At 44.8% G+C, this 26037-nt stretch overlaps 1 pseudogene across 1 annotated transcript; it reads right to left on the bottom strand.

Moving 5' to 3' along the window:
* Positions 1 to 430: 430 nt before the first annotated feature.
* LOC311105706 (rhomboid-related protein 4-like) lies at positions 431 to 4623 on the bottom strand (annotated as a pseudogene). Its single transcript, XR_014615839.1, has 4 exons — positions 4217 to 4623; positions 3794 to 3925; positions 2415 to 2503; positions 431 to 525 (listed from the first exon to the last, which is right to left on the bottom strand). The product of XR_014615839.1 is annotated as a rhomboid-related protein 4-like (transcript).
* Positions 4624 to 26037: the final 21414 nt, after the last annotated feature.

Here is a 26037-nt window from a genome sequence, read left to right as displayed (position 1 = left end):
AAGTAAACTTTTGCTCAACTGAATAAAAAATGTACAGTGTATTAAAGGTACAGTCAGCGATCTGACATAGATGCACAAAGTAAACAGCATAGTGGGTACATTTCCCCAACAACTAAGAGCGTTGGAGCGCGAGTCTAAACTTCTCTGCTGTTTTGGTCCCGTGGCTACCACGTTCTAAGAGCGTTAAGCGAACCAGTGCATGTGCGCAGATACTGTATGTGACTGAGTGAGAGCGTAGTCTTGCATCTTGCTCATCGCAATATCTGCAGTACTGCTCGTGCAACGTCATTTCACAGATTCTACCTTTAACAGTGGACTGATGGACAAAATACGATTGTTTTTCAGTGTGGTATTCCTTGAGGAAAGAGATATTTTTATCCTCCAATGAACCAGTGGTCCAGCTTGGTCAGTCAGTGGTCAGTCAAAGTGGTCAATCCTCTGGAGCCGCCACCTCCTGATCTCCTCTGCTGTCAGTTCTCCTGGGATGTTGAAACCATATGAGGTTTGTCCTCTGAGCGGAGCCCCCTAAGGGACATAAGAACAAACAGAAAACTCTTCTGACCTCTTCCCTTTTTCCAAATTTTGTTACGTTACAGCCTTCTTCTAAAATGGATTAAAACATGTTTTTTTCTCATCAATCTCTGGTTCAACAAAGTACTCAGTAAAGGGTCTGAATACTTATTTAAATGTGATATCAGTAATTGATTTTTAATACATTTGCTAAAATTTCTAAAAACTGTTTTTTTCTTGGTCATTATGGGGTAATGTATGTAGAATCATGAGGGAGAAAAACAATTTAATCAATTTTAGAATAAGGCTGTAACGTAACAAAATGTGGAAAAAGTCAAGGGGTCTGAATACTTTCCGAATGCACAAAAGAATGCACCCCTTCAAATTAGTGGATTTGGCTATTTCAGCCACACCCGTTGCTGCCAGGTGTATAAAATCAAGCACACTGTCATGCAATCTCCATAGACAAACACTGGCAGTAGAATGGCTTTACTAAAGAGCTCAGTGACTTTCAACGTGGCACCGTCATAGGATGCCACCTTTCCAACAAGTCAGTTCGTCAAATTTCTGCCCTGCTATAGCTGCCCTGGTCAACTGTAAGTACTGTTATTGTGAAGTGGAAACATCTAGGAGCAACAACGGCTCAGCCGCAAAGTGGTAGGCCACACAAGCCACAGAACGGGACCGTCGAGTGCTGAAGCGCGTAAAAATCGTCTGTCCTCGGTTGCAACACTCACTACCGAGTTCCAAACTGCCTCTGGAAGCAACGTCAGCACAATCACTGTTAGTCGGGAGCTTCATGATATTGGTTTCCATGGCCGAGCAGCCGCACACAAGCCTAAGATCACCATGCGCAATGCCAAGCGTCGGCTTGAGTGGTGGACCATTGGACCACCACTGGAAACACGTTCTCTGGAGCGATGAGTCACGCTTCACCATCAGGCAGTCCGACAAACAAATCTGGGTTTGGCGGATGCCGGGAGAACGCTACCTGCCCAAATGCATAGTGCCAACTGTAAAGTTTGGTGGAGGAGGAATAATGGCCTGGGGCTGTTTTTCATGGATTGGGCTAGGACCCTTAGTTCCAGTGAAGGGGAATCTTAACGCTACAGCATACAATGACATTCTAGACGATTCTGTGCTTCCAACTATGTGGTAACAGTTTGGGGAAGGCCCTTTCCTGTTTCAGCATGTGCACAAAGCAAGGTCCGTACAAAGCAAGGTCGATATCGGTGTGGAAGAACTTGACTGGCCTGCACAGAACCCTGACCTCAACCCCATCGAACACCTTTGGGATTAATTGGAATGCCTACCAGGCCTAATCACCCAACATCAGTGCTCGACCTCACTAATGCTCTTGTGGCTGAATGGAAGCAAGTCCCCACAGCAATGTTCCAACATCTAGTGGAAAGCCTTCGCAGAAGAGTGGAGGCTGTTATAGCAGCAAAGGGGTGGGACCAACTCCATATTAATGCCCATGATTTTGCAATGAGATGTTCGACGAGCAGGTGTCCACATACATTTGGTCATGTAGTGTGTAGTATTTTAGGGAAATATCAAAGTTGGCCTATAAGCAACAACATCCTCGTTCATAGGCTGATTATATTATGGATTGTCACTGATAATTGTCCCCATTTTAATCTTGTCTCTTAGCCTCTCGTTAAAGTCATGCAAAGTAGTATATATTGTATGTGGAAATGCTAATAAGCATACTCTCTTCCATACCTCTCCTTGACACTCCCATTTTATGCTCCACCTACACAGTTCCAAAGTTTTACAGGATCCGTGCAGACACAAATACAGGTGACACAAAAATGCCAAACTCGTCATTGCACAGGTTTTTGAGCTCGTTGCGCATGTTTTAGCGTGAGGAAAATGTTGCCCACAGACACACACACACAAACCTGCTATTTTTTTCATGATGATCTTCAGAGGACATGCGGTGTAGAGAAACCCCACCAGGATGCCTGCCAGGTGTCCCACAAAGGAGGTCCTGCACAGAGGAGCGTGTTACCACCTGGCTACAACACACACACACGACTCCGTAATTAAACATATGCACAGCAAACTACTTTAGGGAAACAAGATCTGTTCTGTCAAGATGAGCACTGTTATTACACTACCATACACACACTTCTCACATGACGGACACTGCATAAACAGACACTTATCAGGCATTACAGACCCGCTAGTGAGGTTGTGCACTCTCCTAGGGGAGAGTGGGGTAAGTTGACAATTTATTACATTCAGCATCACTCCGCCAAGGGAAATATAGTATTCTTTCTAACAAAGATATCTACATATATTTCAAGCTGTTGCGTATCCTAATATATAATCGGAATTAATGTAAACATTACAGTTTTGAAAACATAGCTTGTCCAAAAAAAGTGTTCTCTTGGCACAACTTACTGGGTATGGGGTAAGTTGAGCCGCGGAACAAGGTAAATTAAGCCGCCTACACATTTCTGTACTGAATGAAATATTGCCGCTGTATTTTCCAAACACAATTCAACACTTTTTGGTCTTTTAATAATTTAAAGCGTATTTTAACACAGGCTTACCTCATATTTCAGTGATAATGCCTTGCATTACACCTTGGAAGAAAACACTTAAATGTGCTTAACTTGCCATTAGCCCAACTTACACAATAGACATTGGCTCAATTTACCCCAAGGCAAACATTTTAACTATATTAGCTCACACAGCTACAAGGATGCACTTTCATGCTAGGTTTAGGACCTCATATTGAAGCTTATACAGACCCCAACTGATGTATTGAACAATCTTAAAATGATCTACTTTGGTTTAGATACAAGAATCATGAAACCTCTAACACAATACATTTATTTGACTTGGTGAAAATACATTTTTTGGACCTAACTTGCTTACCACTTTTTCCATGTGGTTTCTTCCTTCACAGACTCCATGAAATGATGACCTCTTCCTAAATATTTAGTAAAAATATCGATTTTGTGTATGGTTTCCTAGAAACAAGGGTGTCTCAACTTACCTCTTTGGCTCAACTTACCCCACTCTCCCCTACATAGAGCATTATATGTTTTGTATAAACATTTCATTTAGAACTATTTGACAGAGCCCTCTATCGTGGATAATAAGAGACTGTCTAGTGAACTTACGATGAACCCTGGGCCGTGTTCATTTGGGCACACAACGGTAAAAAATTTAAAAACTAAAATGAGCATCTCTTATTGGAAACGTGTGAGAGCTGGACTGGGAGAAAAGTCTGTGTGTCTGACTACTCCTGCGACAAAGGAGAACTCACCCTGGTGACGTTACGTGAATCAGCACCAGCTCGACCCAGCTGGCGTAGCGATTGGCCACTAGGACGCCCATCACGTAGGAGACGCCTCCTGGGTGGTAGTGGTTACTCAGCATTTTCAGACGAAAAGCACTCCTACAACACAGGACAGACAGCTCAGTCTCACCATGCCAATCACAGCACAGCATGTTTGGGGTCAATTCAGTTTTCAATTCAGGAAGCAAATTCACAGAGTTGAAAAACAGAGTTGACCCCAACTTTTTACTGACCAACAGAGGCCCATTCACTTTTAGGCTAGGTCTATAACTATGACCTTGGGGTTTTCCTGGTCCAAAAAATCCCATGGCCCAAACTATTGTGAGGATGGACAGAAACCTTCCTCAGCAGCATAACAACAAACACACTGACACTGTAGCTAGCTAGTACCTGAGAAGCCGACTGCACACTGTATACTGTAAGAGTGGTCCTGGGTGATCGCCGAGAGCCCTATCTCCCGCAGCAGATAAATCATGCCCGTCAGCAGGGAGAAAACAGCCAGCAGGCAGGCATAGAAGCTGCTGCCCAACCGGGGCTCCAGCTTGACGCCCTTTCACAGGAAGGATGCCATGTTGAAGTACAGGTGCCAGTCGTCTAGGTGGTGCAGCGGCGACAGTCCCCACGCCAGTAGGCTTGCACACCTAGAGGTAGACGTTGAGGCCCAGCACAAGAAGAGGTAGACGTTGAGGCCCAGCACAGCCAGCGTCACAGAGGGAACGTTATCCACCCCCACCTGGAAGACCTGGGAGGCCAGGAGGATTAGGCCCAGCTGACCTCCCCCTCTGTCGGTTACGCATCCTCCTCACTCAACTGCGGTAGCTCAGCCTGGAGTAACACACAAACAAATATGTACAATGAAATACAAAACCATACAACTTTCTTTGTCCATTGTGAAACAGAGATCTGTTATTTTTACCCTCCCCCCTCCCTTGAGTAAGGTTAAGTGCCTTACTCAAGGGCACAATGGCAGTAGGTGAAACCTGAGATGTAGGCTATTGGATTGTTTTACAGAAGGAGCTAGAAGGATCTCGAAGACATTGTGAAAGAAACATTATATTATACTCCCAGATAATCAGTAGTAATGATAATGACCCTGGCTCTTATGAATTCCGCTTGGGAAGTTCACCCTAATCATCCAGAATTCCTCCTGTGACATTCTCTACCACAAGTTCTAACAAGGGCACTGTTATTTGGATTCAATGCTGACTTCACAAACGCTACCGTCACCTCCATGATGGGTCAATTGTCAGCTGTGGTGCAGAGAGAGCATTGTGCTCCAGCCAGCTTCCACGCACAGACTTTACCACAAACACCCACCACAGAGAACAAGGGCACACGCATGAAAGAATCCTATAGTATACTATAGATGGGTTAGCTGACAACGTCACGGAAACAATGTGCACACTTCAATGGCGCAAAGGTCTGCATGATTGTTGTGATTCTGGAAGGCCAGATAGCTAGCAACAATGACAATAATAATAATAATAATAATAATAATAATATGCCATTTAGCAGACGCTTTTATCCAAAGCGACTTACAGTCATGCGTGCATAAATTTTTGTGTATGGGTGGTCCCGGGGATCGAACCCACTACCTTGGCGTTACAAGCGCCGTGCTCTACCAGCTGAGCTACAGAGGACCACTGACAAGAAAGCTGCCATGTGGGGAATCGTAGGTGTTATCTTGTTCTTGATACCATGTCTTGTTTTGAGGTGTTTTGACTGATGTCACATCTATGCTAATATGGCTCAAATTCGCTAGCTCGCTAACCAACAACTGTAACGATGTATTTGAGAGAAAACAAGTGTTCATTGTGCAAATGTATTTATGTTTTCAATTTTCAATATTCAATATATACATTGCAGTCAGAGTGCAGTTAGAGTGCAGTATAACTGCAGTATGTTTCAAATACTGCGTCCAAAATAACACAGTTGACTACAGTTACTCCACTTTTAATGCACATTCAAAAATGCTATCTTTATTTGTAAGGGCAATCTAAGCCAACCCCGTCTGTTTGCCCCATAGTTGCTCACGCGTCGGTTTTGTTCAACCTGTCTATGGTATAAATACTGTAGTATTCACAGGACAAAAGTCTGCATAAACACTAGTGAATACTGTACTATTTAGTGTAGTGTTGCGGACACGAATGTAGTATACTGTAGGATTTATAGTTTACTATAGTATAAGTACTTGTATAGTATAAAAACTTGAGTATATACTATAGTAATTATTGTAGTGTTTTTGCAGACTGTAGTATACTGTAGTGTTCTTGCAGACATTACTGTAGTATTTACGATAGTGCTTTTGTTTTATTATCTTTGACATAGCAATGGGGTCTTTCTCCTTGAGGAAACCTACTCGACAAAATACTCAAAGAGCACATTTCCCATAACCTGTAGGTAGGTAGGACTGAGGTCTAAACGGATAACTCAGAGCTTGTGCTCTTTTCTATAACCTGTAAGGAACATAATATATAGTCTATACTTGGCATGTAGGCTTCTCACTTATGGGTGGCACAAATTAGGATATGAGGGAAGGGAATGGGCAGGGTTATATGCAAATTAAATACTGTAGTGTATACTGTATACGAGGGGCGTAGGCATGGGTGAGCCAGGCCCTCCCAATCAGATTGAGCAAAAACAAATAAATAATACATTATTATTACAAAAATACTCATCAGCAAAGGCATCATTTTCCTCCTGAACTAACATGAAATGCGAGAAGGCGGAAAAGAACGGGGAAAATATGCGTACTTTCTTTGTAAAACACAAATTTCACAATGATGCTAGTGGCTAATGCCTAGGAATGCTAGCTACTTCCTGATGATACACAAACTCAGAAAGTGAGAGGAACATTTTTCCACCTTCTCCCCGTTAAAAGCTACGATATGTAACTTTTTGGGTGACCTGGCAAAATTCACATAGAACTGTGAGTTATAGATCTGTCATTCTCATTGAAACCAAGTCTAAGTAGTGATAGATCTGTTCTATGTGTACTATTTATATGCTTGCCGTTTTTAAGTTTAGTTTTGCTTCTTTTCCTTTCGGCTTTGCACACCAACTTCAAACAGCTGAAAATACAATGTTTTTGGTTATGGAAAATATATTTCACTTAGGTTTACATGGTACAAGGATTCTCTACTCTATACTTGCTTGTTTTGTCACATAAACTGAAATTAGGCAAACTAGAATTTTAGCAACCAGGAAATGGCTGTGCAATTTCTGCAAAGGGCATCTTTAAGGAGGAAAATTATGCATTTGCAGCCTGAATGGAGGATGCTTTATGTAGGGGTCGGTCCACTGGGGAATGAGTGTATTACCGGGAATGTACATCAAGCTTAGACGATAGTGCAGATCTGGGCTACGATTATGCCTACATTCCTCCTTAAGACTGTCAAAATACAGAGCAATAAACACAAAACACGTTTATAAAATGTAAAGAATATAGCTAGCTAGCTAGCTAGCTTTCATACTGGAGCACACAAAAAACAGACCTTGACATTCAACTTGAAATGAGACACATATCACATATAGTTGATAGCTGGCTGGTTGATTTTTCCCCAAAGTTGTAACTTACTCCCTGGCATCGCGCTGATACAGTAGGTCTTTGATTATATCGCTGGTATTGTTGGTCTCGTTGTAAGGTTTTCAGTCTTCTGGCCAACAAAACACGTATTAAAGAGCACCAAGGGATACTGGGGTTTACTTACGCATAAGGAAACACGGTAACCCTTTCATGAAACGTCATCATATCGCTGTGTAATCAGATTAATATAATTGACCATGTGATCATAACAGGGTCGTATGGGCACACCGTACAAACCATAATAAAACTATTTGCAACGGAAAACGTTTTGGAACGAAAACGAGCGTTTCTTATTAGACAGGGTCAGGTTAGTCCCTCCCCGTTTGCTTTCGTTTGGTTTCTAGTGAATACAACCCCTTTCTGTGAGAACGTTCAGTGGCATTACCATATCGCACCACAACATGGCAGTGTCATACAGCAGCATCAGACAAGTGGTTCAGACAACATTGTTATAGCACGCCACACACTCACACTTTTCCCATTCTTTTGTATCTCTCTATGTGGTTAACTTCCCTGTCAAAATAAAGGTCAAAAAAATAAACATATCATGTACTGAAGAAAATGTATCAAAAAGTATTTGCTAGTTCTGTATGCATAGTTTTTTGTATCATCATCTTATGTTTTCTTTGTTCAATAAAAGTATAAAATATATATATACATATATATCTAAACAAAAAATATGTGTTTTATTGTCACATATACCAGATAGGTGCAGTGAAATGTGTTGTTTTACAAGGTCACCCTTACAAAAAAAGAGAGCAGTTTTGAAACTGCAGTAAAAGTGCAATAACTGCAGTCGACTGTGGTATTTTGGACGCATTAATTGCAGAATAATGACTTGTGAACTACAGTTATACTGCACGGTAACTGCAGTCACTGCAAAATTACTGCAGTAAAAAAAACACTTATTTGGACGCAGTATTTGAAGCATACTGCTGTTATACTGCCTTCTAACTACAGTTAAACTACAGTGTACTGCAGTTATACTGCACTCTAACTACAGTTAAACTACAGTGTACTGCAGTTATACTGCACTCTGACTACAGTTAAACTACAGTGTACTGCAGTTATACTGCACTCTGACTACAGTTAAACTACAGTGTACTGCAGTTATACTGCACTCTGACTGCAATATTTTTTCGTAAGGGCAGCCATAGCAGTACGGAACCCCTGGAGCAAGTTAGGGTTAACTTGTACACTTGACTTGTATTTAACATTATAGAATGTGTACAGAAACAACATCACCATAACCCCTCCAACCTACCTGTTCTTCAGTGTTCTTGTTCTTGTTCTTGATCTTGTTCTTCTTGTTCTTCTTCTTCTTCTACCTGACATTTTCGTAAACCTAGAACCATCTGGTTGCTCTCTTCTTTCCATCTGTCCCTTGTCTATGTCTTGGTTTCTCTTTCTCCTATTGAACTATGTATCTGACCCTCATGGTGTGTGTCTGTGTGTGTGAGTGTATTTGTATTTATTATGGATCCCCATTAGCTGCGGCCAAGGCAGACCTGGGGTCTAGTAAAATTAAGGCAATTTTACATTTGAGTCATTTAGCAGACGCTCTTATCCAGAGCGACTTACAGTTAGTGAGTGCATACATTTTCATACTGCCCCCCGTGGGAAACGAACCCACAACCCTGGCGTTGAAAACGCCATGCTCTACCAACTGAGCTACAATAAAACATTACAATAAATTCACAACATATTTCACAACACATTAAGTTTGTGCCCTCAGGCCCTTACTCTACTACCACTTATCTACAACACAAAATCCATGTGAACGTGTGTGTATTGTGCATATGTTAGCGTGTGTTTGTATGCATGTGTCTGTGCCTATGTTTGTGTGGCTTCACTGTCCCCGCTGTTCTATAAGGTGTATTTTTTTCTGTTTTTAAATCAAATTTTACTGCTTGCATGAGTTACTTGATGTGGAATAGAGTTCTATGTAGTCATGGCTCTATGTAGTACTGTGCGCCTCCCATAGTCTGTTCTAGACTTGGGGACTATGAAGAGACCTCTGGTGACATGTCTTGAGGGGTATCCATGGGTGTCTGAGCTATGTGCCAGTAGTTCAAACAGAGAGCTTTCAACATATCAATATCTCTCACAAATACAAGTAGTGATGAAGTCAATCACTCCTCCACTTTGAGCCTGGAGAGATTGACATGCATATTATTAATGTTAGCTCTCTGTGTACATCTAAGGGCCAGCCGTGCTGCCCTGTTCTGAGCCAATTGCAATTTTCCCAAGTCCCTCTTTGTGGCACCTGACCACACGACTGAACAGTAGTCCAGGTGCGACAAAACTAGGGCCTGTAGGACATGCCTTGTTGATACTGACAGTTTACAATCCAGGGTTACTCCAAGCAGTTTAGTCACCTCAACTTGCTCAATTTCCACATTATTCATTACAAGATTTAGTTGAGGTTTAGGGTTTAGTGAATGATTTGTCCCAAAATACAATGCATTTAGTTTTTGAAATATTTAGGACTAACTTATTCCTTGCCACCCATTCTGAAACTAACTGCAGCTCTTTGTTAAGTGTTGCAGTCATTTCAGTTGCTGTAGTAGCTGACGTGGATAGTGTTGAGTCATCCACATACATAGACACACTAGCTTTACTCAAAACCTTGCTCTCTCTCCATGTGAGAGCCCTCTCTTTCTATGCCACTGAAAAGCAGCCACTTGTCTCAGTATGTTCATATATGAATGGAGGGGCTATCTCTAATTTGGTCTACTTGTTAGTCATTTCTGTCTCACAAACACACTCCTCTCAATGCACCGACACTGCACATAAGAGCATGGTCAGAGGCTGATGTTCATTTCAGCCAATTTATTCACAGCACATACTACAGTGGGTAATGTATTTCAGAACATTGTACAGTACTGTCACTTCTGACATTATGAAACAAAATACTTTGTATCCTATAAGCAGTATCCAGTGACATGTCATTATTAAAGATTGAAAAAAGTAAGGGGCCTAGACAGCTGCCCTGGGGAATTCCTAATTCTACCTGGATTATGTTGGAGAGGCTTCCATTAAAGAACACCCTCTGTGTTCTGTTATACGGGTAACTCTTTATCCACAATATAGCAGGGGATGTAAAGCCATAACACGTAGGTTTTTTCAGCAGCAGACTATGATCGATAATGTCAAAAGTCGCACTGAAGTCTAACTAAACAGCCCCCACAATCTTTTTATCATCAATTTCTCTCAGCCAATCATCAGTCATTTGTGTAAGTGCTGTGCTTGTTGAATGTCCTTCCCTATACGCGTGCTGAAAGTCTGTTATCAATTTGTTTACTGTAAAATAGCATTGTATCTGGTCAAACATTTTCTTTGCACAAAATGTACTAAGGGTTGGTAACAGGCTGATTGGTCGGCTATTTGAGCCAGTAAAGGCGCTTTACTATTCGTAGGTAGGGGAATAACTTTTGCTTCCCTCCAGGCCTGAGGGCACACACTTTCAAGCAGGCTTAAATTGAATATATATGGCAAATAGGAGTGGCAATTTTCCATCCAAGTTGTTGGCTTGTCATTGTTGATAGACAACAATAATTTTTTCACCTCTTCCACACTCACTTTACGGAATTCAAAATGACAACGCTTGTCTTTCATAATTTGGTCAAATGTACTTGAATGTGTGGTGTCAGCGTTTGCTAATCTTGCCAAAGAAAAAATCATTAAAGTAGTTGGCAATATCAGTGGGTTTTGTGATGAATGAGCCATCTGATTCAATGAATGATGGAGTGGAGTTTTCCTTTTTGCCCAAAATTTCATTTAAGGTACTCCAAAGCTTTTTACTATCATTCTTTATGTAATTTATGTTTGTTTCATAGGGTAGTTTCTTCTTCTTTTTATTCAGTTTAGTCACATGATTTCTCAATTTGCAGTACGTTTGCCAATGGGTTGTGCAGCCAGACTTATTTGCCATTTCTTTTGCCTCATCCCTCTCAACCATACCATTTTTCAATTCCTCATCAATCCACAGGAATTTAACTGTTTTTTCAGTCATTTTCTTAATGCGTGCATGCTTATTAGTAACTGGGATAAACAATTTTATAAATGTGTCAAGTGCAGCGTCTTGTTGCTCCTCATTACACACCACGGACCAACAAATATTCTTTACATCAACAACATAGGAATCACTACAAAACGTATTGTATGACCTCTTATACACTATATTAGGCCCAGCCTTTGGAACTTTGGTTTTCCTAGATATGGCTACTATATTGTGATCACTACATCTGATGAGGTTGGATACTGCTTTAAAGCAAATTTCTGCAGCATTAGTAAAGATGTGATCAATACATGTTGATGATTTATTTCCTGTGCTGTTTGTAACTACCCTGGTAGGTTGACTGATAACCTGAACCAGGTTGCAGGCACCAGTTACAGTTTGAAGCTTTCTCTTGAGTGGGCAGCCTGATGAAAGCCAGTCAATATTTAAATCACCCAGAAAATGCCTCGCTCCAACAGTATCTGTCCGACAGAAATCTGTCTGTCCCCCTGAAATCTTCATTCAGAACCCGTCCTGGCAAGGCCCCTTAATCCTTCCATTTCACAGGCTAAATGGGCCCAGGGATAATCATTCCTGACCAATGAGATCACCGCTCAACAGCCATTATGTGAGCACTTCCCCAACACCAGTCCCAACCATATACAAGCATGTGCACGGACACACACACTGACACACGCATGTGTACACGCACACCAGCACACTAATGTGAATGCACACACATACAAATGCACACGCGCAAGCGCTCACACATGCACACGCGCGAGCGCTCACACACACAAACAGACACACACACCACTGACACAGACACACCATTGACTTACAGTATATATATATATATATATATATATACACTGTGTGATCAAAACATAATATTGAGTTGCACCCCCTTTTGTCCTCAGAACAGCCTCAATTCTTAGGGGCATGGACTCTACAAAGTGTCGAAAGCGTTCCACAGGGATGCTGGCCCATGTTGACTCCAATGCTTCCCACAGTTGTGTCAAGTTGGCTGGATGTCCTTTGGCTGGTGGACCATTCTTGATATACACGGGAAACTGTTGAGCGTGAAAAACCCAGCAGCATTGCAGTTCTTGACACACTCAAACCGGTGTGCCTGGCACCTACTACCGTACCCCGTTCAAAGGCACTTAAATATTTTGTTGTCTTGCCCATTCATTCTCTGAATGGCACACATACACAATCCATGTATCAATTTAACCTGTATCCTCCCCTTCATCTACAATTATTTAAGTGGATTTAACAAGTGACATCAAGAAGGGATCAGAGCTTATTGAAATTCTCGATTATCGTAGATTTATCGGTGGTGAGTGTTTCCTAGCCTCAGTGCAGTGGGCAGCAGGGAGGAGGTGCTCTTATTCTCCATGGACTTTACAGTGTCCAAAAACGTTTTGGAGTTAGTGCTACAGGATGCACATTTCTGTTTGAAAAAGCTAGCCTTTGCTTTCCTAACTGATTGTGTATATTGGTTCCTAACTTCCCTGAAAAGTTGCATTTCGCGAGGGCTGTTCGATGCTAATGCAGTACGCCACAGGATGTTTTTGTGCTGGTCAAGGGCAGTCAAGTCTGGGGTGAACCAGGGGCTATATCTGTTCTTAGTTCGGAATTTTTTGAATGGGGCATGCTTATTTAAGATGGAGAGGAAAGCCCTTTTAAAGAACAACCAGGCATCCTCTACTGACGGAATGAGGTCAATATCCATCCAGGATACCCGGGCCAGGTCAATTAGAAAGGCCTGCTCGCTGAAGTGTTTTAGGGAGCGTTTGACAGTGATGAGGGGTGGTCGTTTGACCGCGGACCCATTACGGACGCAGGCATATCTGCTTAAACATGTATGGGCTGCGTCTCAATCCACCACATCCGCCTATGTCGGCCTTCCGCATCGGCGGTGGAAAGTGGCAGAGCTACAGTGCTGTTTGTCAGACCCGATAACATCCCGAAAATCAGTCTTCTCCCGAAAATGTCTGTAGCGTCTGAATGTTTTGGCCTAAAAACTAATATGACCACTCTATGGAAAGATGAGACTTTCACGAACACAATGGTATCCATTTTGTTCTACGACCCCCACAAGTGTCACGGGACTCATCTGAAGGTAAAATGAATGGAAGTATGGAAGTAGTTTTGTGCCCCTCCAAAACAAGGTGTTAAATATCTGTATGTATAAATGAAATCTGTATATATAAATTAAATTAAATAGTTCCTGTGCTTTCTTATATTTTCTAGATATAGGACAGACACTTATAAACCTTATTCCTTATGATACATTTTTGGACTATCTGTTTTGTTATTTATGAAACTGTTATTCAATGTGTTTCTATGGGCTATAGCAGTAAAGGCCAAATTCTATATTTTATCAAGTAATACAATTAAAAATAAAATAGCTAAATGATCCATGGTATGACCAGTCCAGGGTTACTAAGGTAGTCTGTGGTGGAACATAGAGTTTCAAAACATGCTCTGGCCTCCGATCGGCAGGAATATGTGTGGTGGTAGTGGTCATGGTAGAGCCAGCATGGCGCCTGCCTGCATCACAAACAGGCCAGCCAGGCAGGCAGGCCTAGAAGGCTGGCAACCCAACAGACAAAGATTGGCTGATCCCCGTCCACTTGGCCCAAGCCCCTGCTTGTGTTGGTCAATAGGAGGGAGGCAGCGCTTTTGGGGACGCTGGCCTTTGATCTGCCTAGGCTGTCACACTCACTTGTCCCTGGCTATGAGTGGAAATAATGACCCCAAAAAGGGCCACCCCAGGAGGCCCCCGCCACAGCCCTGGCCCAGCCAGGCTAGGCCATGCACCCCCTCACCCACCCCCTCTCATGACCAATAACAGGGTCACACCTCGCCCACCCCCCTCGCCCTCGTGGGTGTTATTAGGGTCACTCCAAACCCTGTCACTCTATACTGAAGGAAAGCCTGTGGCAGTCACTAATCCTAAATCAGACACTGCATTACTGGCCCACCAAACTAAATTGAATTTTACCGTGGCTTGGAGGGACAGTGCTACACCTATTTGTGTCATACGGACGCAAGTTTTACAATGTGCATGCTCTACTGAATAATATAATTATTTTTATAATCTGATTTGTAAGGTTGTTTTTCCTGTAATAAATTAATTAAAATGCAACTTTGAAATATTCTTATGATGCATTCTAACACACCTGCCATACACCTGCCAATATTAGGAAATCATGATTCAAGTAAGACATGGTTTGGTGAGAGATGACAAAATAAAAAACACGTTTATTTATCAAAACATCATAGAAATTAGTGTGGATTTGCCTGCAGAAGTAGCCAAAATTCTTGAAAACTCTGGCGACACAGAAAGCGGCCACCATGACACCTCTGTGTAATATCTTGGTGATATTCATAAATCAGAATGAGACAGAATGTAAGCTGGATGCTGGTTACTTTATCAAGGTCAACTTCAAGTTGACCATTTAACAGAATCCCAAATATCAGCCTGTAGTTTTAACGATGTAAGTCTTCTGTCAGTGTAGGCGGTTAGTATCTGATAATACGCATAGAAAGTGGATACGCATGGATGTGCGTCACAATGGTAAAAGGTAAACACAACTGGAGACACCACGTAATTTTTGGAGACATCCCACTGGGCACACACTGGTTGAATCAATGTTGTTTTAGCGTAATTTGTCAACATATTGTGATGTGGAATCAACGTGGAAAATACATTGGATTTGAAAAAAGTCATCAACCAGTACTGTTTTCATCTCATTTCAACCAGCATTGTAAACACTGAAATTAGGGTAAAACTTCAACTTCAATACATTGACTTAACCTGACTAACAAGTTGTTACATCAATCTAATTTCAACATAATCATCAGAACTATGAATTTGTTGAAACTGCGTTGAACATTTTGAGAGAGGTTGGGTTTATGTAGGCTATATTGACATCTGATTTGCCCAAAGGACACCATCATTTCAATGTGAGGCTAGGTATACTATCATTTGTACATGGTTGTTTGGATCTTTGGAAGTTTCTAAGTAGTTACCATTAGCCCTACAAATAGAATGCCAAATTCATGATAATGACACGGCAGTGCTACTTTAACTAACAATATAGTGTAAAAGCGATTGCTAACTAACTAATGGTCCCCTGTAGCTCAGTTGGTAGAGCATGGCGCTTGCAACGCCAGGGTTGTGGGTTTGTTTCCCACGGGAGGCCAGTATGAAAATGAATGCACTCACTAACTGTAAGTCGCTCTGGATAAGAGCGTCTGCTAAATGACGGAAATGTAAATCCTTTTAGCTCCCAAGCTAATCAATGTAGCTAACTGTTGGGCGAAACAACTTATTTATCGTTATTTAACCATCACAAATCTCTTTGCTAGCAAGTGCGACGCTGGCGCCATAAGTGCAAGGTGTTTCCAGCAATATTTACTTTTTGACGTTCTATGATGTTTCCTGTTTCCAAGCGTATAGTTTAGCAACATATCAAGCTTCTCATTATGGGCAATGCAGTACTTTTGATTGTCTCTTTCTATCTCCACCCACATTATGCATGTCAATCTCTCATGGCTCAAAGTGGAGGAGAGATTGACTTCATCACTACTTGTTTTTGTAAGTAGTGTTGGCATGCTGAATGCACCGAGGTGTCTGTTTAAACTACTTGCACACAGCTCGGACACCCATGATCGGACACCCTGTGAAGAGACACACACACACACACAGGCACAGACACACATACACATGATAAAACGCACTGGATTTTGTATTGTAGATATGTGATAGTAGAGTAGTGGCCTTAGGGAACACAATGTGTTGTGAAAAGTGTTATGAAATGTAATGTCATGTAATATTTTGAATTGTATATAACTGCCTTAATGTTGCTGGACCCCAGGAAGAGTAGCTACTGCCTTGATTCTACTGCTTGCATTAGTTACCTGATGTGGAATAGAGTTCTATGTAGCCATGGCTGTATGTAGCACTGTGCACCTCCCATAGTCTGCTCTGGACTGTAGGATTGTGAAGAGACCACTGGTGTGTGTGTGTGTGTGTGTGTGTGTGTGTGTGTGTGTGTGTGTGCGTGGCTTGGTTGGTTCTTCTATTCTTGTGGGGACTTGAAACCCCCCCCAAAGTCCCCACAAGGAAAGTAAAATAGTAAAACAATGAAAATGTACCCTCGTGGGAACATTTCCCACGTCCCCATGAGGACAATGGCTATTTTAAGCTTAGGGGTTAGGTTTAGGGTTAGGGTTACAATTAGGGTTAGGGCAAGGGTAAGGGGTTAGTGGTTATGTTTAGGGTTAGGAGTTAGGAGTTAGGTTTAGATTTTAGGTTTTGAATGGACATTTATTTTAGGTCCCCACGAGGATAGAAGAACATAACGTGTGTGTGTGTGTGTGTGTGTGTGTGTGTGTGTGTGTGTGTGTGTGTGTGTGTGTGTGTGTGTGTGTGTGTGTGTGTGTGTGTGTGTGTGTGTGTGTGTGTGTGTGTGTGTGTGTGTGTGTGTGTGTGTGTGTGTGTGTGTGTGTGGACGTGTTTAACTATTCTTGTGGGGACCAGAAGTCCCCACAAGGAATAGTAAACAAACAAACATTTGACCAACTGGGAAAATGTTGTTAGTCCCCACGAGGTCAAATGCTATTTCTAGGTGGTTTAGGGTTAAGGTTAGAATTAGTGTTAGGGTTAGAATTACGTTAAGGGTTAGGGTTAGGGTAAGAGTATGGCTTAAGGTTTAGGGTTAGGGAAAATAGGATTTTGAATGGGGCTGAATTGTGTGTCCCCACAAGATTAGCTGTACAAGACCGTTTGTGTGTGTGTGTGTGTGTGTGTGTGTGTGTGTGTGTGTGTGTGTGTGTGTGTGTGTGTGTGTGTGTGTGTGGGTGGGAGGAAGTGGCTCCACTGGGAGGTCAGGGAAGGGTTAAGGAGGCTGGCTGTTCTGTTGGTATGGGGGTAGCCCTGGAAACAGGAATGGAATGTTGAGACCTGTTGTTCCTGGTGGGTACAACACAGAGAGCAGGGGCTTGTGGGGGATCTGCAGTACAGAAGGGCTCAGGATGGGGGCCAGGAACAGCACATGTCTGGCGGTCGTCCTGGTAACAAGGCCCACCACCCTGACTGGCCAGTTGGTCGGCGTGTGTGGCGTGACATACACACACACACACACACACACACACACACGCTCTAAAAATCAGACTCACACTCAACCACGCCAACAAGGTAAACACATGAGAACTCCCTTAGACATTGACTGATATTCACACAAGCTTGTAAAATTACAAGCACGAATGTTAACCAAACAGTTTATAGATTAAAAAGAGTAAACACATTAATACTCCAATTGCTATCACACCCCCATACATGCTCAAATTTAATCCATACAAAGAGTTTCACTCAAACTTTGCACAATTTCATTGCTTATAAGTACATGTCACATACTGTCCTATATATTTCCCCCCTTTGTGTACAAGCCCTTTTTGTGTGCATTTTGTAGTAAACATTCTGTTTTCAGTTAAGCATTTTGTGTGTTTTAGTACCTTGGCATGATTTTCTATGGTTTGCTCTCCCTCCTTTTGTGTTTTCTAATTGATTGATTATAGACCCCTCCCCTTTGGTTGGTCTCCATGGGGATAAGAATTGCTCAGGGCCGCCACACCTGGGCCTGATTGAGTAATGATGTGACGAGTACAGAGTATACGAAGAGGCAGGACACAGATGCAGGAATTAACAAGGTAAAGGTTTACTTAACAATGAGAAAGAGAATGACAAAGAGCGAGTAAATGACACGACGCTAACAATGACACACAACAATGAACGAACAGTCCAGGGCTATATAGTGGTGGTGATGAGATGAGGAGATTAGGGTGCATTGGATTTCCATTCCTATGTTTGCCGAGGTGGTGCACTCAGACTGGTGGCTCAGTAGACCGGCGAATCAGAGTGCCAGAGGGGAGCAATGGGAGGAGATGTGACAGTACCCCCCACCCCGGACGCGCGGTCGGTCAGGGCGGCGACGGTGGAAGTCCTGAATTAGGTTGGGGTCCAGAATGTCCCCAGCCGGAACCCAGCTCCTCTCCTCAGGGCCATACCCCTCCCAGTCCACCAGGTAACGGAGCCGTCCCCCACGGAACCTGGAGTCCAGCAGATCCCTCACAGCATTCGCCGGACTCCCGTCAATGTTCAGGGGCGGAGGGGGCATACCCCGGGGGACGGCATCCGCCAGAGAACCAGGAACCACCAGCCTGAGGAGAGACACATGAAAAGTAGGTGAGACACGGTAGTGAGGGGGAAGGAGCAGCCGGTACGACACCTCATTCATCCGCCGGAGGACCTTAAACGGCCCCACAAACCGGGGGCTCAGTTTCTTGCAGGGCAGGCGGAGAGGGAGGTTTCGAGTGGACAGTCAGACATGATCACCAGGCTGGAATACGGGAGCCTCACTGTGGTGGGGGTCAGCTTGGTCCTTCTGCCGACGAATGGCCCTCTGGAGACGGACATGAGCGGCATCCCAGACCTGTCCGGCCCTGTGGATCCACTCGTCGACAACGGGTGCATCGGTCTGGCTGGGTGTCCAAGGGGCCAGAGCCGGCCGGTACCCCAGGACGCATTGGAAGGGAGTGAGCCCCGTGGAGGAGTGAACAAGGGAGTTCTGGGCATATTCTGCCCAGGGAAGAAACCTCGCCCACTCACCCTGCCGGTCCTGACAGTGGCAACGAAGAAACCTCCCCAGCTCCTGGTTCATGCGCTCCACCTGCCCATTTGACTGAGGCCTATACCCGGAAGTGAGGCTGGCCGTGGCCTCAATCTTCTCCAGGAAAGCTTTCCACACTCGGGAGGTGAATTTGGGGCCACGGTCTGAGACGATGTCCTCCGGAAGTCCATAGTGCCGGAAGACCTGTTGGAACAGGACCTCAGCGACCTGGAGAGCAGAAGGTTAGTGGGAAAAAACGGCATGATTTTGAGAACCGATCTACGACCACCATGACTGTGGTGAAGCCGTCAGAACGTGGGAGATCGGTGACAAAGTCTATGGACAGGTGTGACCAAGGTCGCTGAGGCACTGGTAGAGGAACTAGTTTGCCTGCCGGGGCGTCCTGAGGTGTCTTTGTTTGGGAACATATGGAACAGGAGTTGACATAGTGAGAGACATCAGAAGCCAAGGTGGGCCACCAGTATTTTTGTGCTAGAGAATGAAGGGTGCGCGTAATACCGGAGTGCCCTGCCGTAATGGTGGTGTGCACCCAGATCAGCAGGCAATCACGGACACCGGTGGGTACAAACACGCGCACCAAATTCCGGTGGTCAGTAAGAATCCGGAATGGATGGACTGCACCCTCCAGCCAGTGTCTCCAATCCTCCAGCGCGAGGACCACCGCCTACTCCATAGTTCCTCTCTGCGGGGGTGAGTTTTTTACAGAAAAAGGCACAGGGATACATCTTCTCTGGCTTACCGTGCCGCTGGGAGAGGACCGCAGCCACGCCCTCCTCCGATGCTTCCACCTTTAGGATGAAAGGACAAGATGGATCTGGGTGTTTTAGGATGGGCGCTGTGGTGAACCTCTTCTTCAGCCTCTTGAAGGCAGTGTTAGCCTCAGGGTTCCAGGCCAGCTTCTGAGGCCTACCCTTAAGGAGAGAGGTGAGCGGCGCGGCTATGGAGCTGAAGGACCTGATGAAATGCCGGTAGAAATTGGCGAAGCCCAGGAAGCTCTGTAGGCCCTTGATGGTGGTGAGGACTGGCCATGACCTGACGGCGGCCGTCTTCACTCTTTCCATGAACACCCCTAGAGGACTGATCCTGTATCCTAGGAATGAGATGACCTGTTAGTGGAATTCGCATTTCTCCCCCTTCACCAACAGGCTGTGTTCCCGGAGGCGGAGTAGGACAGCTCTGTCGTCCCTGACGTGCTCCTCGAATGTAGCCGAGTAGATCAGGATATCGTTGATGTACACCACCACCTGTCTACTCAGCATGGAACACAGAAGGTGCGTTGGCGAGGCCGTAGGGCATAACGCAGTATTCATAGTGGCCTGAGGTAGTGCTGAATGCCATCTTCCACTCATCTCCTTCCCGGATTCGGATCAGGTTGTAGGCACTCTTCAGGTCCAACTTGGTAAAGTACCAGGCCCCTCGTAGCTGCTCGATGGCCGACGGAACCAGAGGGATGGGGTACCGATACTTGGTGGTGACTGCGTTCAGCCCCCTGTAGTCAATGCACGGCCTCAATCCTCCGTCTTTTTTGGTCACGAAGAAGAAGCTGGCGGAGGCAGGAGAGGTAGAGCGTCTGATGAACCCCTGTTTCAGGGTCTCCGCCACATACTTCTCCATGGCCTCAGTCTCCGCCATGGAAAGGGGGTAAATGCGACTCTTCGGGGGGTGTTGTCCCTCCAGCAGGTCAATGGCACAGTCCCAGGGCCTGTGAGGAGGGAGACACGTAGCCTTTGATGAAGAGAAGACAACGGAGAGATCGGCATACTCACGTGGAATGTTGGGCTTGAGGGAGGACTCTGGACTCTCCACTGAGTCAACAAACCACCGGCAGGCAGGTCTTCCGGCATGAGGTGGACCAGGCTGTGATCCTCTTGGTGATCCAATTGATGGTGGGGTTGTGTAGTCTGAGCCAGGGCAATCCCAAGACGATCCGGTGAAGGGGTGACGTGACGATGTGGTATGACAGCTCCTCATGGTGTTCCGGTAGTGTGGGAATGGTGATGGTGATGGGGAGAGTGACGTGCGTAATGGTGCCTGATCCAAGTGGTTTATTGTCCAGCGAGGTGACGTGTAGTGGAGAAGGCAGTGGCACAGGTGGGTAATCCCCATTCAGAGACCAGCTCCCTATCTATAAGGTTCCCAGCTGATCCAGAATCTATCATTGGGGAAGTGGAAGAGAAGGAATAACCAGTCACTGTTATCGAAACTAAAAACAATTGTTTTGTTATAGGAGATGGCATAACACTCATGGAGCGGCTACGGGAGTCCTATCGCCTAGATTGGGAGCCGCCAGGAGATCTGTAGTCCGTGGTGGTGTAAGGGGTGCTGCCCACCTCCATGGGTGAGGACTCGGAGGCAGGGCAGCTTCCACAGCTCAGATGGGGTGAGGTGTTGGGAACGCCGTCTGTCTCTCAACATGTTGTCAAGACGGATGGACGTGACGAGTTCTGTCTTGATGTCCTCCCGTAAGCCTCTCCTGAAGGTCGTGCGCAGAGCACGCTCATTCCAGCCGGAAGATGTCACCACCGTGCGTAAGCTCAGAGTGTACTCGGATGCGGGCCCCTCTCCCTGTGGTAGCTGGAGGAGACGCTCACCCCTGTCCTTTCATTTTTTTTACATTTTAGTCATTTAGCAGACGCTCTTATCCAGAGCGACTTACAGTTAGTGAATACATATTTTATATATTTATTTATTTTATACTGGCCCCCCGTGGGAATCGAACCCACAACCCTGGCGTTGCAAATGCAATGCTCTATCAACTGCGCTACATCCCTGCCGGCCATTCCCTCCCCTACCCTGGACGACGCTGGGCCAATTGTGCGCCGCCCATGCATCTCCCGGTCGAGGCCGGCTGCGACAGAGCCTGGATTCGAACCAGGATCTCTAGTGGCACAGTTAGCACTGCGATGCAGTGCCTTATACCACTGCGCCACTCAGGAGTTAAGTGGGATGATCAAACACCTCCCTGAACCGAGCGAGGAAGGTGGAGTAGGGAAGTGCCATGGCCTCACCTCCTTCCCAGACTATCCTGACTTGGTCAGATTGATATGCCCCAGGCTGACGCGCCAGATAAAGTGAAACCTGTAGGAGGAAGCCGCTACATTTAGTAGTTTTACCGTCATAGCGCTCCGGTGGGGCGAGGGTTCCCTCAGAGGTGGGTGATAGCACGGGAACAGGTGGATTGGGTGCACTCGCCGCTCCCTGAGGTGGAACTGGAGTGCTGGGCAGATTATGCAGAGTTTGGAGCACTTCCTGCATGGCGGCGTTCAACTGAGAAAGCTGCTGCTGGTGCTGGTCGAGGCACTGGGAAACTCCTGCTCCATCCATTTTCGTAAGTGGTGTGTATTTCTGTGATGAGTACTGAGTATACGAAGAGGCAGGACGCAGACACAGGAATTAACAAGGGAAAGGTTTACTTAACAATGAGAAAGAGAAAAACAAAGAGCGAGTAAACTACACAATGCTAACAATTACACACAACAATGAAAGAACAGTCCAGGGCTATATAGTAGTGGTGATGAAATGATGAGGTGCCTTGCGCTGGAGGTGATTAGGGTGCGTTGGGTTTCCATTCCTGTGTTTGCCGAGGTGGTGCGCTCAGACTGGTGGCTCAGTAGACTGGCAAATCAGAGCGCCAGAGGGGAGCAATGGGAGGAGACGTGACACATAAAAAGGAATTTCCAGCTCACTTCAGGGTCTGCAAAGCGCTTTGCCTGGAACCATATGCCCAGCAGGAAAGCGACGGGGGTTGAGCTGTGTACCAAGAGGGAGCTAAAGGTTTTCCACCACGACAGGAGTAGAACAGTTGCGTTTGGGGGTCGTTTTTTCTGTGTGTGGCCACTGCTCATGCTCGCAAAATGTTGGTGCCCGGAGAAGACACACGTTTCCGAGGTGAGCAGGACGATTATGAGATGGTGTTATGTCGGGATGCCACCGGGTCGCAAGCAAAGTCAGGAGAAGAGGAGCATTGGGACAAGGACACAGAAAGGTGGATTTCTGAGGAGGAATGGAGGGGGAAAAGAGGAAGAAGAGGTTGAAGAGAATGAGGAAAGCAGAGGTTGGATTTGAATTTGAGGAAGCTGCCGATAGAAATGGAGATAGGGTGTCAAAGAAGATTGCTGTCAAGTGCAAACAGAGTGAAGCGTGCACCAAGTTCTGGAGGTGAAATGGAAGTGAATGGAAGGTGTGGGTTGGAAGTTGTGGTGAAAACCTCGGAACCCGAAACTGGCATCAATGGACATGATAAAGAAGAATCTGGTCTAGTAGGAGTGACATTTTTGGAAAAAGTGGATCCTTGCCTTTTGGTGGTTCCATTTGTGGTTTCATGGTGAGTGGGAAAGGAGTTGGGTGCAGTTGAATCAGTAAAGGTAAGATGTAGTGGGCTCTGTGTCACGCAACTTGGGTCAATATCTGTTTCTTGCGTTGCTCTTAGGAACAGGTCATTATTGAAAGGAGTGATTTCTGGGGTGTGGAGGTGGAGCAATTGAAGTTGAAGATTCCTGGTGTTTGTGATGCCCGCCGTTTGGTGTGACGCAGACCCGGTGGTGAGGGTGGTGAAACACAGGAGTCAGTCCTTTTGAATTGAGTCTTTACCCAACAAAGTCATGTTAGGATATATCAGTTATCGTGTTAGAGCTTTTATGCCAAATCCACTGCACTGTTTCAGGTGCAATGTTTATGGTCATGTCGCAGCAGTTTGTAGGAGGGAGATTCCAAGATGTGGGAAGTGTGTAGGGGGGGCATAGGATAGAGGATTTTGTCGTTTCGGTGGATAAAGTTGTGTGTCAACTGTAGGGGTACCATGTTGTTGGGGATTGAGGTGGCTAGAGTCAGAGTAGTGCAGAAGGTGTCATATGCTGAGGCAGTGAAGAAAGTAGAGGAGGATGGGTCAACGGTGAGGGATCCTGAGAGGATCCCTGTGAGTAGTAGATCTGCGCCAGCACAAAGGGATAGGCCAACGAGTGATATATGCTTCAATAAGGTTGGCTTCTTAGCGTTCATAGCAATGGTTATCAACTGTACCACAGGCATGGAACGTAAATCACAGAAAATATGTGCTGCAGGTAAGTATTTGGGTATATGAGATACAGGGTGTGTTGAGTGGTGGTGTCTTGTCCTACTAGGCCGTTGGCATGGGGCAGGAGCAGATAGGGTCAAAGTAATGGAATGGTGTAATTGGCTTTTAACGAGTGTAGGGTTAGTTTTTTTTTTCTATTCTTTTTTGTTTTGTTTTATTATTTTGTATAATTTTTTTTCCCATTTTGTGTCACAAAATTTAATGGATTTATATTCTAGTCCTGTTAGGGGTGGTAATGCAACATATTGGATGCCAACTGCCGTTAAACTCAGAAGAAGAAGACTTCAGGTCCTGCTGTTGGAGGAAGAACTGCATGACTACCGTAGTGCTGCTGCCAGTCTGTGACCACTAGTGATGGCAAAACAAAGCTTCCTGAAGTATTGAGGCACTCCAGCCAATTGTGTAGGAATACCTGGGATAGGATAAAGTAATCCTTCTACCCCCCCGCCCCCCCCCCCCCCCCCCCCCCCCCCCCCCTAAAAAAATAAATAAAATATTGTAAAGTGGTTATCCCACTGGCTATAGGGTGAATGCACCAATTTGTAAGTCGCTCTGGATAAGAGTGTCTGCTAAATGACGTAAATGTAAATGTAATGTAAATGTGTAGCAAATAGGTTCATTACGCAAGGCTTTGAGCAACAGTGTACACTAGTGGCACCTGCTGGTCAAAATAATTTAGAGCAGCCAAATTATTATAGATGACGTCCCACGCACGTGCGCAGTGTAGCCTTTTTGTCTTCTACCGAAACCAATACCAAACCAATCAGGTCATTGTTTGACGAAAACGAAGATTCGGACGTCATTGATCACATGTTTCTGATAAAGTGATACAGGCATCAGCACACTGGTTTGAAGTACACTGCTTAGTGATTTCGATGCATGCCTCGGAGTTCCAGTATCAAACCTAATATCACTAGCAACCAACATTACAACTCCACCGACTACCTGAAGCCAGAGGAGGCGCTATGTCGACAGCGTTCTCTAATCCCCAGAGAAGGGACGGTTGACTCCTTAGTATTGAATGAGTATGGTTGAATCATTATTTCAGAACGCTCCCTCCTTCCCCGTGCTTTCTTCTCGCCTCTGTGTGGCCAGCTTTGGATCGGTGGGTGCAACCAATGGGTGACGAGAGACGATGACTGGCAACCATTGTACTATGCACAACGAGTGACTAACGAGAGACTGACAGGTGGTGGCCATCTTGTTACGCAAGGACAGTATTCGTGTGAATGGTGTAAACCCTGAGACTGATCATGCATTCTATTGTATACGTTATATGTTTGCATTTAGATTTTCCACTTGGCGTAGTTACCTAGGTTTGATCATGTGATGAATGTTATTAATCTACAGTGCTATGAATTTTTTTTTGCCCCCTTTCTAATTTTCTCTACTTTTGCATATTTGTGATACTGAATGTTATCAGATCTTCAACCAAAACCTAATATTAGATAAAGGGAACATAAGTGAACAAATAACACAACAATTACATATTTATTTCATTTATTTTATAAACAAAGATATGCAACACCCAATTCCCCTGTGTGAAAAAGCAATTGCCCCCTTACACTCAATACCTGGTTGTGCCACCTTTAGCTGCAATGACTCCAACCAAATGCTTCCTGTAGTTGTTGATCAGTCTCTCACGTCGCTGTGGAGGAATTTTGGCCCACTCTTCCATGCAGAACTGCTTTAACTCAGTGACGTGTGGGTTTTCAAGCATGAACTGCTCGTGTCAAGTCCTGCCAAAACATCTCAATTGGGATTAGGTCTGGACTTTGACTAGGCCATTCCAAAACTTCCAATTTGTTGCTTTTTAGCAATTTTCATGTAGACTTGATTGTGTGT

The sequence above is a fragment of the Coregonus lavaretus genome (genome assembly GCF_964263955.1).
Source record: "Coregonus lavaretus genome assembly, chromosome: 30".
In the NCBI taxonomy this organism is placed as follows: Eukaryota; Metazoa; Chordata; class Actinopteri; order Salmoniformes; family Salmonidae; genus Coregonus; species Coregonus lavaretus.
The sequence above is the reverse complement of the archived record's forward strand: the minus strand, read 5'-3'. Positions and strand labels throughout refer to the sequence as shown.